Below are 17012 nucleotides of genomic sequence, written 5' to 3'. Positions count from 1 at the left end.
ACTCCCTGAACAAATCCCTTGTCCCTCCAAGTTGGATAGTTGCCTCCCTCTAACTTCTGCTCAGCTGAATAATATCTTATTTTCCTCTAAGCATTTTAATCATGCTTGCTGCTTTTTAAACCATTCTCCCTGTTTGCTCACATGTTTACATGCTGAGTAGAGAAAGAAAGAAAAAAAAAAAAAAAAAAGCATTCCAGGTAGACTCAAAAGAAGCAGTGGTTTCCATCTTGTGGTGCATAGTTAATATATTTCCACACCTTCAGATGCCTGAGTGCCAGCAGAAGCCACGAAGGAGCTCTCTGTGCCAGCCACATGGAGCTCTCTTCGAGCAGCAATCAGTCTGTGTAAGAGCTGATGGGAGGGCCAACTGCTTGTTTCAAGTGTTGATGACAAACTCATTTAGACAGGTTTTGTCTAGGAATCTAGGGGTTCCTGTACTGTGATCTTCCTGGGGCCAATTTTCTGCCCATTTCCCTTACACTAAATCTGCATGAGTAAGGTTGCTTTAATTTTGCAAATCTTTGTTTTGTTGCAGTTTGGAGCGTTCAAAGGCAGACCACCCTGGTTTACATTTGCTATTGTCAAAGGCAGACCATGCTATGGGCAGAGCGGAGCAAGACAAACACAGAGTGCGTCTGACAGTCCCCTTCAAAAAGACTAACAGAAAAACCACAGCATCTACAGGGAACTTTTCCAAACACAGGAACAGAGGCATGCTGGGAAGAGAAGAGCCTTAATATGTGAGTAAAAATGAATGAATTATTCTAGAATGGTTGCAATGAAATTTCACATTGAGGAAAGTGACCAAGACTCCAGTTTTTTTATTTGCTGATACCAAACAGGTGAATTACTATCAAGCACAGGAGAACTATCAATGAGTCTTTCCCTGCTATACGCTTTTCTCTCCACTTTTAGTAGTGACAGCTGCCCTTCCAAGAGGGGAAGAGTTGCTGCTGAGCCGAGCTGTGGCATTGATGCAGCTAACTGATGGTGGTGTGACAGGGTGCTGTGGCAGTGCCTTTGCAAAGTCAGTCTCCGAGCAGGAAGCAGGCTAACATGTTTCTTGGAGTATACAAGGCTAGGAGGGAGTAAATTTATGTAGGGATTGCTTTAACATTAAAATTAGGTATCTGATCAGATAGTTGTGGTTTTTTTATGTGCCTTCTAGCATAGAAGGAAAGATGGAATATGAAGTCAAAAGGCTGTGGTTACATCATATGGGCTGGTAACAAATTTATGAACTGATAGATACATGTTGTCACACATCAGATGAGTGATTGCTCTTTTTTATATTTGGATGTTCAGGAAGGGGTGCACATATTGAAAGATCAGTGGATGGAAATGTTTTTCTCCAGACCCAGGCAAGCATTCAGTCTTTCAAAAAGAAAATGCAAAGGGGAAGGCAGAGCTGGAAACAGGGCTGATGTTTTGCTGCCTATATTTTGGCAGCTTCCTAACTTTAGGCCTCAGCTGCCTATATAAAGTGGGGATAATGGCAGTTCTGTACCTCACAGGGTTTCTAAAGAGAATTACATTAAGGGGTATGAGATACATGTGCAGTATAGTAAGGGAAGTGGTTTTGTATATTGAAGGTAAACAGCTAACTCAATAGGATAATGATTCCAGAAAATACCTTACTGAACTGAGGGCACATATGATAGTGATTCAACTGTCTGTGCTCCTCTGTGTCATTCCTTGATAGATTTACCATGCAATTTTGGTTTGTTTTTCCCTCTCAAGTTCATCAGAGAGTGATTCCTGTAGTGGTGATTTAACACACACCTTACAATATAGCAACCCAAGAGAGTGTATTTAAACATTTATGTTGCTGATTCTGCAACAAACGCATCAAGTGCCAAATGCACGTTCAATAACTTCCTGTTACGCTGAGATAGTTGGTCAAAGGCGTCTTAGTGAAAGACAAGGAGAGCTCAGAGTCATACCTGGGCATGGGTTTGCTCCACTGTGTTTCATGCACTTTTATTTATTACAGAGGCAGTTTGTACCACTTACAGATTTACTCCTCCAGCAACTATTGAAGCAGTTTAAATAAGCCGCACTTCCAATATTTGGACATTGACCTGCTTTTTACTTGTTTGTTTAGTGAAACTGCCGCATAACTGACCCAGCAGAGTCAGGAGTTATAAACAAACTTTGACTGCAGAGTGTGTGTTTAGTTCAGCTTTCACCTTGACACAAAGCCTTTGCTTTCTGGAGGAGCAGACAGTACCTCAGCAGAATACACACCAACTCGCCTTCAGGAAAACAGAGCTAGAAAAAGGCAGCTAAAAAAGCCATGGCATGCAGGTGTTTTGGTTTGTTTGTTGTTTTGTTGTTTTTTTTTTAATAGAATGCATGAGTAACTTACAATCTATTTATGTTAATTGATTTCAATATTAGGCTTTTTCATACCTGTGTGATATATAAAGCTGCAGTAAAGATTTGCCTATGAGCTCATTTATGTGACTGTAAATCCAAAGTAACTCACTTGAAAACAGCACTTACAGTAGCTCTCCATCAGCATCCCTAGTAATTAGTTTGTCTTATGTTAGGTTTTTGTTCTTTACACATGAAAATGTGAGTCGTGTTGTTTATAATTTGTGATTTTTTTTTAATTTTTTTTTTTTGAGACAGACTTACTTGCTAAGGCTGAAAATATTTAAATCCATCTAAATATTATAGAATAATTTAAATTCTATTCTGTTGAGTATTTTAATCTGAACAGATGGCACCTGCCTTGAAAATGTAATATCACTGAATTATACCATGTTAAGGGTTGGAAGGGACTTCTGGAGATAATTGAGTCCAACTCCCCTGCCAGAGCAAGACCACCACAGAATCTAGGGCAGGTCATACAGAAATGCATCCAGACAGGCCTTAAAAGTCTCCAGAGGAGGAGACTCAACAACCTCTCTGGGCAGCCTGTTCCAGTGCTCTGTAACACTCATGGTAAAGAAGTTTTTCCTCATGTTAAGGTGGAACTTCCTGTATTCTAGTTTGCAGCCATTACCCCTTGTCCTATCACAGGGCACAACTGAAAAGAGATTGGCCCCTCCTTCTTGACACCCACCCTTCAGATATATAGAGTTTATAATTTCTAGTTTAAAGTATTAAAAGCAGTCCAACTCAAGTTGGACAAGAAAATATTTATGGTCTCAATTCTGTGGTCTATGGCAAATAAGTGACAAACGTAACTGCATGACTAATATCAGTACCAGGAAATGACAACCATAAACCATACAAAGTTAGCAATGCCTATCAGTAGTAAGTCTTTCAGGAACTTGTGGAGGCTTCTTGTGACTTGGAGGAGCTTTCAGCGGTGAGATGTCTGCTTGGACAAATAGACACATCTTTAAAACTATATGTTTGCATCAGTAAATTCACTCACAGACATTTTTCCTAAAGGGATTCCCTGTAGGGGAGCTATTATACATGTTCTAGCCTGAAACTTGAGCTGGCCAGAGAATGGAAATTGTGTTTCACAGACAATTTTGAGATTTTGAAATTTGTTTTCATTCCAATTCAGAACAAAACCTCAAAATGTTGAAATTCTCCACAAAGGAAAATTCCACAAAAATAAATAGTTTTGGCTTATTTAGATCATTATAACTGTAAAAAATGCATATATTATAAAAAAAAAAATATCAAAATGTCTTATTAGAAAAATTGCTGGCATTTTTTTCCTTTGAGAAAGTCAGTAAAAAATAGTAGTTTCACAAAGCATTTTGATTGTAGCAGAATGACATTTTTGAAGGAAAACTAATCCATTAAATAATGGATTAAATAATTTTCCATCTGAAGTTCGTTAGAGCTCCTATTGCCACGTTATCCAGACCTGTTGCTGTAATGCAAAAACTCTACAAATAGTCTAACGCCGGAACCATGGTCTATAATGCTGCTGGGCTTCTTATTTCATGTTGATGCTATGGCAAGACCTTGAAGATCCACACAGATGTCACCTTCTCCTTGGCCAGGTGTGAGCAGGATGAAAACAGCAGTTTTTCTGAAGAGACCTCTCAAGGTGGGAGCTGCTCTTGCTACCACCAAGCCTGACACAAGAAATCCTCTCCCTTTCAGGGGAGCGAGCAAACAAACCAGCAATCAGCATCAATACTGGCTCCTTCCACTGAAAGAAAATGACCCACACAAGGAAATGTGCTCCTTCTCCACCACCAATAGGGCAAAGTCCATCGTGAACAGACTCTAGGACAGTTTAACAAATAGCAATGTCTATAGACTGTATCCCAGAGCTTAAGACAGTGGTGATGTGCTTTCACTGTCTCTGCTGCATTTTGGAAGACTTGAGCTGTTCCAGGGTTATCTGAACTGAAGGGAGTTTCATTTTCATCGACATCCAAGTATGAACTAGGACACCATGAACAGATGGAGGATGTATCTCTAACTGCAGGATACCCAAGTGGAGCTTTACGTAATACAATAGACATAGGCCAGACTGCATTGCATCAGTACAGCAGCAAGGGAGAGAGAAGCCATGACAATTGCACTGTACTCAGTGCAGGCAGTGAAGGCAAATATCCACCTGTACTGGCTGCCCTCCCACACCTCCATAGGGGTCTGGACAAAATTGATAGAGCTAAAAGACTTCACAGGTGCTGCTGCCTCTTTGCTTCTGATAAGCGAAACATATTTGGTGTGTGTCACAGGTAATGACAGTGGCAGGTGATGAGGTTATTGGATGACAAAGCTGGTCACACAGGTCTAGTGAGATTCTTGCCCTGTATGCTGTACCCAATAAGGAGGTGCAGCCAGCATTTGGGTCCCTATTGTATGTACACACAGACAATATGTTGTCTGCAAGTGGGACATTTGGTCTTGGAGTGCAATTCTGGAAGATGTTTTTCTCCTTGGGATATTTCTGAACTGCAGTCAGCATGCTCCCCACTAGAAAATGACATGTATGAGCCACTCTCTCTTGTTGAAAACTTGGTAGAACGTCTGTACAATATTATGGTCTCCAAACTATGTCTAAACCTAATTGGTTGCATGTGGGATTGATTGCTTTAATATAAAGAACTGAATGCACTGAAGACCTGCCAGAGGTTGTGGAAAGGATCAAAGGAGGTCAGATAAAAGGCCAAATGTAGCTTTAGCGAGAGCAATTGTAATTGCTCTCAGTGCCCTTCAGTGGAAGGGCACCTCCCAGCTCCGAGCTGTGGCAGTGATCTTTTGTTGGATGAAGATAGGCCTCAATAGGGCCCACACTTGACAGCCATGTCCATCATCTCTTGGAAATATTATGGTCCAGGCAGCTGTATGGTTTCATCTTCAGCTGGAGCAAATAATTCAGTGTAAGGAGCTCAAATGTTTCAGTCCTCTGGAAAGTAAAAAGCTCTCTTGAGAAATTTATAAATTAAATGTCTTAAACAATTGTCAGAAACTCCATAAAAGTGTCAGGAAAGAGGCACCAACCTTCCTGGTAACACTGCCACCCTCCCATTTCCCCAAAGACTATAACCACTGCAGAGCTGTTACCATCATGTTGTGCCCCCACACAACAACCCCACTTCAAGGCCAGGAATTTACTGTATTGCAAAGAGAAACCATTACAGTTCAACACAAAGCCCCCAGGGTGCAGAGCCCTTGGGGCCTTGCACAGGACCTCTCTTACCTTTGGAGCCTGCTAGTACATAATTGCATGGCACAGCCCCAGAGAACTGCTCTGCCAAGTGCAGATCCATTTGGGGAGGGACTCAGTGGAATCCTGATAGAATATTTGCATGAATGTGAGAGAGGCTTCCAGGCAAAAAAAAATGCCATTAACTTATTTTTCCATCAGCCAATTTTATCAGCTGTTCATTGTTCATTTGATGCCATTTCAAACCTCTCTGGTTGGTGTTCAAAAGCAGTGAGTGTTGCTGAGTCTGGAACAAGGATGGTTTTAGTAGTGTTTCAGTGCAGAACTTCAGCAAACATCTCAAAGGAAGGCAAAATCTCAGTCCCTGCCAAAGGCACAGCTGGGAGAAGCTGTCCTCTCTGCAGGGCTGCACATTACCTGGCCAAGGGCTTAAACAAGATCCAGTAAGCTTTTGCAAGGCTCAGTCTGTACAATGAGGGATGCAAGATAGAGCTTATTAGACAACACAAGATGTTGCCATTAGGCATGCACAAGGCGAAGGATCAACTCCCACACATGGCTTGATCTCTATGTAAGTTTTTGCAGCCATAGCCTCAATGGTCAAGAAAGGGAAAGGCAGTGCACCTCTAAGCAATGTAGCTATGATAGCAAGAAGCCTTCTGTAAACAGCCAAATCTCCTCCTTTATGTTGTGCACCCCAGTGGCAGACTGGGGACAGTCACACAGGAGCCCTCTCCAGCATGGCAGGCTGAGCCTGTCATTTTCAGGTTGGCAACTTCAAGCTTGCCAGGGTGTCCCTAGCTGAGGGAAGGCAAGGAAGAGGGGCCACAGTGAAAGCTGGAGTGGCACTGGACAGCCTCAGAGAGAGCTTGCCTCTGTCTCTACTCCTGCTTTGTCAGGAGTCACCACTGAGACCACAAAGAGGGTAAGGTACAAAAGCAGTATCTTGCCAGACATCAGTTTTGATCTGCACCAGATTTTCAAAGGCTTTTGGGGTTCTTCCCATCTTCCCAAAGGGCTCTGTGCCTGGCCCTGGACATTTTAGGGCTGGTCTTCCCTGATGTGCTATGGGTGAATTATCCTCTCCCATTACGCTTACGAGGAACTCTTGAGATATGCCTAAAGACAAGCCTTATAATTATGTGTGTGTATGTTAGCAAATGAGACCAAACTGAGCCAAAGGGCCTTACCAAGATATTAGATGACGCTGTGTTGCTATGCTTGCTTTCTGCAGCTACCTGGTTGGAGAGGACACTGCCACAAAGTGAAAAGCTTGGCAGTGTGCAGGGAGGGCAGCTGACTGGTCACAGTGTCTACATCCCTGCCCAAATCCCCTCAAGTTCCAGGGAGATAAAGTTTGAATGAAGTAAGATAATTTAAACACAAGCACCCCTGGATGGATTAATGAGCACATTTTAAAGCCTTTTATTTCCTCAAATAGCAATGTAAATTTAGACACCTGTAAAAGGGCTATGCCTACTTGGCACTCACCATCCTGCTGTGGCTCATTAAGGGCTTGCCTGGACTCCTGGCAGAGGCCAGGGCTGGTGCTGAGAACTCCTGAAATTCCTCTCTGACTCAGATTCTGTTTGTTTTATCTTCTTTGCAGAACAAGCCATCTAAAGGCACCTTCTGAAGGGGCCCGTATTAAAAAACACCAAATACTCCATAGCTCTAAGTAGTGACTCAAATCAGTGATATTTTTTCCCCATGAGTTGCTTGGGTAAGTCAAGGCAGTGTGGCTGGAGTGTCCCTCTGACCTGTGCTTGTGACTTTCAATGGCTCCAACCTTCTCAGCACAGGGCAGAGATGCCAGTGCCTCTGCAGTGCTGAGAGAGAAGTCTATTATGAACAAAAGCCATGAATTTGTCAGCCCTTTTAAAATTAATGTTTCATTAATTAGTACTAATTTAGCAAATGACTGCCATTATTAGTTTGATTAGGACTAGAACAGAGTGGAAGGTATGGGATACTGAAGCATCAGCTCTGGTTTAAGTGGGGCTGGGGAGCTGCTGTCCTGCAGAGAAGAAAGATGCAGCTCAGTGGCTCCCATGAGGCTGGCTGCCCGTCCTTTGCTGTGAGCAGGGAGGTTGGGATGGATTTGTGTTCATATAGAACACAGAAGAAGCTGGCAGAAACCTTCTGGAGAGGTGATTCCTGGTTTTTATGGTGGAGATATGGGAGCCTGAACCACTGTCATGGAGATTTGAATGTGGTGTCCTCTTACAAGCAAGCACAGCTGCAGTGTCCTTGTGACTTTCCTCATCCCCAGCCTCTAGCTGCTGCTGTCAAAACCCTGTGCCCTTGACACAAACACCAAGATATCTCCCGCTTAAGTCCCAGGCTAGACATTTAAGTACAGTAATTGCAATGGCCTCTTCCCACTGTGCTGTCTGATTAGAAAAGATGGCAACATCTCTGCACGGGAGCTTGGACACATGCCCTCCAAAATTTGACCACGAAAATCTGTTCATGCAGCTGGGGTGCTTCAGGCCCAAGGCAAGGGAGCTGGCACCCTGGTAATGCTGCCTGTAGGGTGACCCAGGCCCCACCAAGAGATACAGCCCCTCCAGTGCCACTGAACCAAGTCAGATCCCCTTGAGCAAATTGTCCTGTTTCCATTACAAAATATTATCACAATGAAGAGCTGTTTAGTTGATGCTGCATGCATCTCTTGGACTGCTTCAAAGTCCAGTTAGACTAAGAAATTGCTAGCTGAAGTAGTGGTCCAGAGGAAGCAGCAATTATGGATCTATTGTCTGATGGCTGCTTTTTTGCAGCAGGGATGACTCCTTGACATTAGGTCTATGGAATCTGACTGTTAATAGTAGTTTTAAATGGTCAAGAGGTTAGAGCAGTAAGGAATGTTAGTAAAAAATGTCTCTGTGGAGTTTAAACAACCAGTATTTTAGGCAGGGCTTGGTGGGTTACTGTCCCTGCACAAACAACTAGAATGTGAGAGTCTGGGCTGGGAAATACTTAAACTGTTTGGAAAAACTTGTTTTGTGCAGCTTGAGAGTGTCCCTGGAGGCTGTGGCCCAATGCCATGACTCCTGGTAAAGGCTGGGCTGCAGTAACAATAAAGCTTTTATGGGGAAGCTGGAGTACAATCAGAAACTTTTTGGTCCCAAGGGATTATGGGGAGGGGAGTTCCTGGGTTCAAGATGTCTGGCACATTATGCACATTTCCACCAGGATTTGGGGGTGTTCTATGGCATGCAAGGTATGTAAATTGCTAAATGTGTTTTCAATTTTGCTGTGTTGTGCTGTCTTTGTTGGGTGATCATTTTCTCTTCAGTGTAGCCAGAAGACAAGATGGGTTCATAGCACGAGAGGAAAAGTGTAGTTGTCTCACAAGCAGTACTGACCTATGAAGAGCTTGTACTTTTGGTTCTCTAGCATGCTCCTAACTGGATGGCCACAGATTATTCACTGGTTAAACTTCCTGTAGTAAGAAGTGTCCTGAATGGAAAGGCATCTTTGATGAACCACTCCTTACCAAAGTGATCAAAAGTGTGCACCTAGAAAGGATCTCGTTCTCTGTTGCTATTTCTTAACATTAATCATTTGCATGCTGTATTTCACAGATGTCAGCAAGAGGTCTAACAAGTTACTGAAGTATCCGGTCAGTCAGCATTATAGCATCAATTCAGATTTTCTTCGAAGGCATCACCCTGCTGTTAATTAATTTGAGGGTTTTGTTACAGGAGAGGAGGTGTTTTCTATTAGACATAGATTTTCATTATTAATGGTGTTAACTGCTAGAAAAAACTGGGCATGATGGGCCCTACAAACCAAAGGAGAAGATAAGAGGCTGAACTAGCACAGCCACCATACATCTGTTCCTGCATCTGGTCTGGGAGCACTAAATCTATTAAATGCCCATTGAAATCAGTGAAAAGATTCCTGCAGATTTTGGTAGACTATGGAAGGGACCATCCAGAGGCTGAGGAGCAGCTAACCCAGCACGGCACGAAGAGTTAGCTCCTCAGGGTGGGCTAGGATGGCCATGCCCTGTGCCCTGCACGCTCCACACATGTGCCACACACACCAGGGCAGCACAGGGCTGGCCAAACCTTTGTCCACTTGGGCAAGGGCAACAGGCCTCACACTAACAGAGCCCAGGAGTGGAGAGGTTGGAAGTAAATTCTTTTTTTTTTTAGATTACAGAAATGCAGTTATGAAGCTGAGACTGTACAAAGACTGTAAGTTTTGATGGGTTTCGTTGCTGCTGTCTTTCCTGTCTCTGGACTCTCAAGGCAGTGTACCAGTGACAAGGAGGCTGGCTTGCTGATGGGGTCCCCCTGCCAGGCCCCCCTTGTCCCGTGTTTTGTGCATCTTTTCCCTGTGTTTGCGGAGGTTTAACCTTGGGCCTGCTTCCAGTTTGGAAACATTGAATGGCTCTTATGACAGCAGCACAAACAAAACCCTATAAAGGCAGGATTTGTGATTTACATTGGGTTAATTACCACAACAAGCATGTTTATTCACTTCTCTAATAATTCCTTAAGATGGTAACAAGTACTAGCTTGACCAGATTCATCCTGTGCATATATTTTTCTTATAGCTATTTTTGCAAATCTGTATGTGCAGGATAGAAAGAGACAAAATATCCCTCATCACTTAGGCAATAATTAATGAGCTGTGTGCTTTTCCACCTGTAACAGCATCAGCATTTATTTCAGATCTGGTACAAAAGAGTCTATAATTACTTTTGCTGTCTTGCTTTTTTTTTTTTTTTTTTTTTTAAGAAATGAGTAGATCATAAATGCATATGAACTACAGCAGTGTGATCTATTGCTCTTGCCACAGCAGGAATGTGAGGTCTACGTTTGTTTCTGCTATGCTAACAAAACCTGATCATTATATTCATGAGGTTAAAAACCTGCAGTGACAGGTGCTGGTGCACAACCAGGCCCTGTGGTGTGAAGCTGTGCTTCTGTGTGGAGGTCCTATGAAGTCCATGATGTGCTTAAATATTCATGCCATCAAATTGAACAAATTGCTTGCTTTCATCAATCTGATTTAGAGTAAATTGATGTAGGGAGGTGACTAGTGGCTTTGGGAGCATCTGGTTTTAGGTGATGGATCACCTGAATGACTTTATGGGGGCCAATATTGTTAAACATTGCCCCCAAATCAATTGCATTCTGTTATATACAAGTTGCAAAAAGATTTTCTTTGGCTGTTGATTCAGTTTAGCTTTGGCCGCCTTTAGGTTTTATGTGGCTACACGTGCATAGAGTTGACTGCAGTGTCCCTGATTTGCTAGAAAAGTATTTGTAATGGCTCAGTGCTGTATCGGATGGGGCCCTCTGCCATTCTTTAGGAATTTGTGTCAGACAGAACATTTTGTACAATGCAGAAGATTTTGTCACCTTGATTTGAAGGAAGTTGTTTGTGTTAATGCTTAAAGGTAATGTGAGACAAGGCAAGCTCTTTGCTTTAGAACACACGTTGTGCCATTGATGTGCACAGTACGGTAAATATAACAAAGAGTCCACTGTGGTGGTATTTACACTCGCTGCAAATGCATTTGCAAAACAGGATTATTTGCAATCCAATAAAATAGTACTGCTTTTAGGCAGAAACCCTGTGTGTTCAGTGAAGTGCAGTCCTCAACTTTTCTTACCAGTTAGCAACCCAACACATTCCTCTCAATTTTTTTTAATGCCTTCCATTAATAGTTAAGAAAAACGCAGGGAAAACAAACACTCTATTCCTGATTGTTTATTCACCAGTCTCTTAGGAACCATAATTACGTCTCCCAGGAATTGTGTGTTTTATCATACTGTATATCTTAAAGAGCCACTTTAGGTAAAATAACAAGGAGTGCCTTATGAAGGAAAACTGGATTCATTTTAAGACTTTTTTAACCCTCCAAAGAATGGCTCTTTGTTTACTTCTTTAGTGCATGTGGCAACTTGCCCAAGTAAATACTACGCTGCATAAATACCAGAGATTGGTATTTATGATATTACATAAACATACTCTGAATAATGACTCATTGTTGCAATGAAGAAGAACACAAGCAATATGCATTGCAGTCAATGCATTATTTCTTGTCACAGTAGTAAGTGGCGCTGAAGCATTGTAATACAAAATGATACTGAGATTGGAGAGGAAAAGTCCTGTAGCATTGTTTAGCACATCTGAGTTTACTAAACAATACAGAAAACAACCAAAACAGGAATTTGATGAGGATAAGAAACACAGCAAGTTAATCATCAATATGCAGGGGTGAGGAATCAGTGGTTAGGTATATTTTAGGGTTGACTGGCAAAAGGTTTATTGCTCTTTGAACTAAAAACTCTTCCAGTACATTGGTACTGCTGTTACAACAAGGCGCTGACCCTTAGGGTTCATACTCCTGGCCTGCAGTGATACTTACGGATCTTGAATACCAGTTTTTCACTCACGGAGCCATGTTTTCATGTGACTTCATTTCTCAGAGGCTTAGTTTACCCAGATACTGTTTCATTAAACATTTACCTGCTTTTCAGCAAAATTTTGAGTGTGCAAGGACTTGTGTGAACAAAAATGTCACTGTGCCACACTTTCCATTACTGCCAAATGATGGCTCTCCTGCTGCATGGGATTCAAATTCAAGAAACCAAAATCCCCAAAGGAAGATGTGTATGCCAACCCTTCTCTTTTACAGCCAGTGGGGTATTAACAAACTTTATTTTTCAAATTCATGATTGTAGTCTGTCTTGTCCAAACAACAAATATAAAATACACTCAAATCCTCAAAGGGCTATTGAACCACCCCTTTAAAAAGGATGATGAAAATTGTCACCCATAATAATGCACTAGCTTAAAAGTGTGATTTATTTTAATCCTTCTCTTTCCCTGAAGAAGCCACAGCCCTTCAGGAACAGTGGAGTAATCCCAAAGCCAGCGCATATTGAAAAAGTGGGTGGCTGATCCTCCTGAAATGCAGAAGTTTAGGGGTGCCCTAAGCTAGGTGCACACTACTTCATGAATGCAGGTTTGCAGATTGTGACCGAGAAGTGGCTCATGTTTGCTGTGATTTATCATCAGAAGACATTTCCTCCCTAGGTGAGAATAAAGGGATGAATTGAGGAGTACCCCTTTTTTCCTCCCGCTCTCTCACCTGAGAAGATAGCACTGGAAGTTCCCAGCAGCCTTGCAAAGTTCATGGGTTTATGGAAACCTCTGCACTACTGCATGGTTAGTAGCTGTTTATTGTGGTTATTAAACTGTACCTTATTCCTCTAATTTTTACCAGTTCCTAGTTTTACTTCTTTAGCCAAAACCCACCACGTTTGGGCACAGCTGTCTATGTGCTAAACCACCTCGTGTGTAAGGTCTTACTGGATAAATGGAGCGCTCATTGACTTTTTCTTCTTTGTGCTTCACGTTTTTTTACAGAATAGGAGGGAACACAGATGATGGGAGAATAGAAAGCTGCTGTTCTGCAAGGAGCAGTGTTGGAGGTTGTGTCCAGGCCAGGACCCAAGTGCATGGCAATAGTTCACTGAGGCTCTGCTAGCAAGCCTGGGAATGACTCTGATGCCCTCTGTGCCACGCTGCAGGTCCAGGCAGAAGGCTGCACCTTTGAGGTTTGTCCTTATCTCTTATTTTCCCAGAAAAAAAAAAAAAAAAAGAAAAGAAAAAGAAAAGAAAAAGAGAGAGAGCAGTAATGTATATCAGTAAAGTTGAGAGAACAAGAAATACGGTCAATTTTCAAATTCAATCACAGTTCTATTATTAGTATTTTTTTAATTTTTAAATCCAGGGCACTGCCCAAAGCCTCCAGTTTTATGGTGTTTGGTGCTCTTCCAACACATGCTGGGATATCATGCCAAGATATCACTCCTTTATTTGGATTTTGAGGCCATGCTTCACTACCAGTTATCTCAAAACACATACTAAAACCTGTCCCAGGCAGCTTTAACCTAAATTCTTTCCTCATGTCATTTGGGGTCTGCTATTCTCTCTTCCTGGGAGCCTGGGAGATGGGATGGCAGACTGAGGTCAGTATCAAAGCTAGATAACAAGCAAGCCCCATCCAAGCCCCACAGAAGTCAGTGGGAAGGCTTGGGTGGACAGCTGTGGTTTTGACTCGGACCCAGAGATACTAGAAAATAACAAAGGGGACAGAAGGAAATAGCTTGGTCAGTTTTGGGGGTTATTTCTCCAGCCTTTTAAAAGGAAAAAAATACATGGTTTCTGTTATGAGTTTCTGTGAGAAGTTGTTTGTGCTTCTAGTCAGCCATGTCATACCAATGTGTCTGTGTGATAAAGGCAGAGCAATTCTGAGCTTAGAGGTTTAAACATCCTTTTTCAGTACAGTTCATTGCAAGGAACTGTGAGTCACCAGCCTCCTAACATGCTTGTCTACTCTGCATAAAGGTATTCATAACACTTTGCATAAGCATGAGGGTCACACTGGCAAAGAATGATAGCACTGCTTAAGTAGTTGAGTTGGTTATTTATTCATTTAAATGTATGTGGATTAAGACATTTTTCTGTGATCTAAAGCAGCTGCCAAACCTCTGATTAGTTTGTAACTCTTACAATGTCTTGTCTTGTTCTTTTGTTTCAAACAAAAGGATGCAGACAAAATTTCACTAACAGTTGCCTTGAAAACATCAGCCCTCTGTAGCACTTCCCAAGAAAGAGAACAGTCAAGAAACTGCACCTCATTACTTAATTTCTGCAAGAGTAAACAGCACACCTGTGATCTCAGCACTCACTGTGCCTGTAGAAATGCACAAGAAAAGACTGTTTCAAGCAAAATGCCCCTATGTGGGCCCAGTCCAACTAAAAATCAGGTTAGGTTTTATGCTTTTCAGAAGTTCAGCTATCTAAACAGGGCAATTATGTTTTGGTTCCTTCCCCTAAATATTGTTGCACAAGTGAGCACCCATGTGATTGCAAAAGGTAGAGAAGGATGAGGCAAACTCAGCATATAACATTTCTTGAAATGGCTTAGAAAAAGATCTTGTAACTTGAAGATGCTGTCACAGCCATTAAGTGGTGTTGCTTCTTTCTGCCACTCCCCACATATGCAAACAAAGCAAATTCTATCTCCTAATTTCACCCATTGTTGTTTGTACAATGATTGGTGTTTTTCAGATATATTTAATATTATTTTTCAGAGTCCTTTTATATTATTTTTGTTGATCAGAAAGCAAGAAGATAAATATATCTGCAAACCAGACAAGGTCAAGTGTTAAAGCTGTCTGACAGATGGGTAGTCGACATACAATTACCAAAGCAAGAGATTTGTCTCTTTTCTCAGACAGTTCAGTGTCAGAGTTTTTTGGGCCCTGAAAAATATAACTGCAGTGCAGAAGAATGTATGTCTCCCCTGCATCTCAGCTATCCTGAGGGGTCAGAATGGTTTGGAGTAAGGATTCTCTATTCCACAGGTAATGTTTGTTTGTAATTTTTTTTAAAATTCTCAAATCAAAGGGATGTATGGACCACATCCACAGACATCTTACATTAAGACAAGACAGAGCTATAGCTGTATGTAGACAGGAAAAAAAATGCAAAATTATTTCACTGAACTTTGCACAGATCTGCACAGTGTTAAACCTCTTTACAATTCAAAATTCCTTTTTGATTCTACAGTTCAGTAGATCACCAGCAAGGCACACTCTGCCAGCACTGTAGTGTCCCCAGAGGAGCTGGAAATTATCCCAGCCAGAGAGCAATGGCTGCAAACGAAGTGCAGGCAGATCAGATGGCATTGAGAAAGTGTGCACAGATGTGCACATTTGCCCCATCTCGTTGATGCGGTTCACCTGTCCAACTTGAATCCATTGTAAGAAATTTACTGGGGAGTACCTGAAGAAAAGCTTAGCACCAGTGCAAAAGGCATTCAGTATCTCTACAAAAGATGTGGTGTCAGAGGTGTCTAAGAGCAGTCACAGCTGGATAATAAACTACAACAGTGGCCTGGATTCTCCTGTAGTTGATACAGTTGATACTGCTGAAAATACCAGCACCTACAGCCTCTGGAGAGCTGTGTTCAGTACCTAGATGCTACTGCATGCAATGCCAAAAGTATTAGTGGATTTAAGAATTACATATTTAGTGTGCTTAGGTGTGTTATCCACAGAATTTTTCTTCAAAATCACTAGTATAGAAGAGTTTATTTTAGAAAAAAATAATAATCTCAATGTCCTTGTCAGATACCTCCAAGTGAATCACCAGTCATCCCTTCTCACTGAAGAAGTCAACTGATTTTTTTCCTGTTGCAAATGCTCTAAACTCAACTTGTGATCTGAAGAAAACAGGCAATGTACTTTCTTTTGTTTGCATCACTGTGCTAACAAAGATTCTGCAATCGGATTTTATCTGACAAGATTATTAATTGCATTGTTGCATGAGCGCAAGTGGAATTCAGGTCCATCTCCCATCTCAGCATTTGGCTTTCCATGTAGTAAAGGGATTTTAGTTTGTTTTTAAAAACACAGTAAATGCTTGGATTTTGTCAAGTATGCAGCTTTGACTTGAAACAGGGTCTGTTGATCAAATTCCATTTTTTACCACTTTAATCCTGTAACCTTAACTATCTTTTTTTAAGAAAACTGAGATCAGTCTCATTGATGATGAGTCAGGGATGTGTCAGAGACTAGAAGTGTGATAGCTGTTCTCCTGCAACCACAGGCATCCAACTAGTATTATTTATGTACCATTGACAATGGGACATGCTCAGACTTGAAGGACTAGTGCTGACCTTCCCTTGCTAATCATTTATACACTCCTTGTTTTGAGTGCTCCGCCTTAAGGTTTCTCATGACTCACTTTCTCTCTGGAGTGAACAAATAAATCCTGAAGGACTCTGTACATTTCCAAGTGTGTAACCTGTCCCTCGTACTCGCCTTGTTCTCAGCAACAGAAGCTCTCCAGGCAGTAGTGCTATTTATTATGGTGTGACCTCAGAGCTGTAGGACTTCAAGTGCTGAGAGCATGGGGGTTGTTCAGGTTGTTTCAGGCTTCTCCTGCTGAATGTCACTCCAGTGCTCTCACAGGTCCTACAAGGAAGGAATAAAGCTCCTCTGCTCTTTGGAGACAGGGAAGTTGGACATCTAAAGTTCAACCTCAAAAGAGGGAGCCTTAAATGTTCAGATAAGATACCTTGACTATAGTCAAAGGCTTACTGAAGCAAAATGAAACCTGATTATATCTCACAGGGATGTATATCTATTATAATACATAACAAACACAATATATTTAATATCTACAATATAATATATATTATTATTATATATTTGCAGTTCTACCTTATATATTCATTATACGTTACATGAGTATGTATGTATGTATATCCACATATACATGAGCCTATATATATACACATGCATATGTATATACACACATGTGTGTATTTATGAGCACACATGCATTTTTTAAACCATTCTTGCTCTTAAGGTGA

General features: G+C 41.6%; 2 long non-coding RNA genes across 3 annotated transcripts in view; one reads left to right on the top strand and one right to left on the bottom strand.

Moving 5' to 3' along the window:
- The window catches only part of LOC127389239 (uncharacterized), a 63784-nt gene that overhangs the window by 6569 nt on the left and 40203 nt on the right, over window positions 1–17012 (bottom strand). The gene's annotated exons all lie outside the window — the stretch shown is intronic.
- The window catches only part of LOC127389241 (uncharacterized), a 155172-nt gene that overhangs the window by 128913 nt on the left and 9247 nt on the right, over window positions 1–17012 (top strand). For both annotated transcript variants that reach the window (XR_007890595.1, XR_007890596.1), the window contains exons 2-3: window positions 536–740; window positions 12992–13182. This is a non-coding gene — a long non-coding RNA (uncharacterized LOC127389241). The remainder of the gene's footprint in view (window positions 1–535; window positions 741–12991; window positions 13183–17012) is intronic.

Source organism: Apus apus, chromosome 11 (genome assembly GCF_020740795.1).
Source record: "Apus apus isolate bApuApu2 chromosome 11, bApuApu2.pri.cur, whole genome shotgun sequence".
NCBI classification, from domain to species: Eukaryota; Metazoa; Chordata; class Aves; order Apodiformes; family Apodidae; genus Apus; species Apus apus.
The sequence above is the reverse complement of the archived record's forward strand: the minus strand, read 5'-3'. Positions and strand labels throughout refer to the sequence as shown.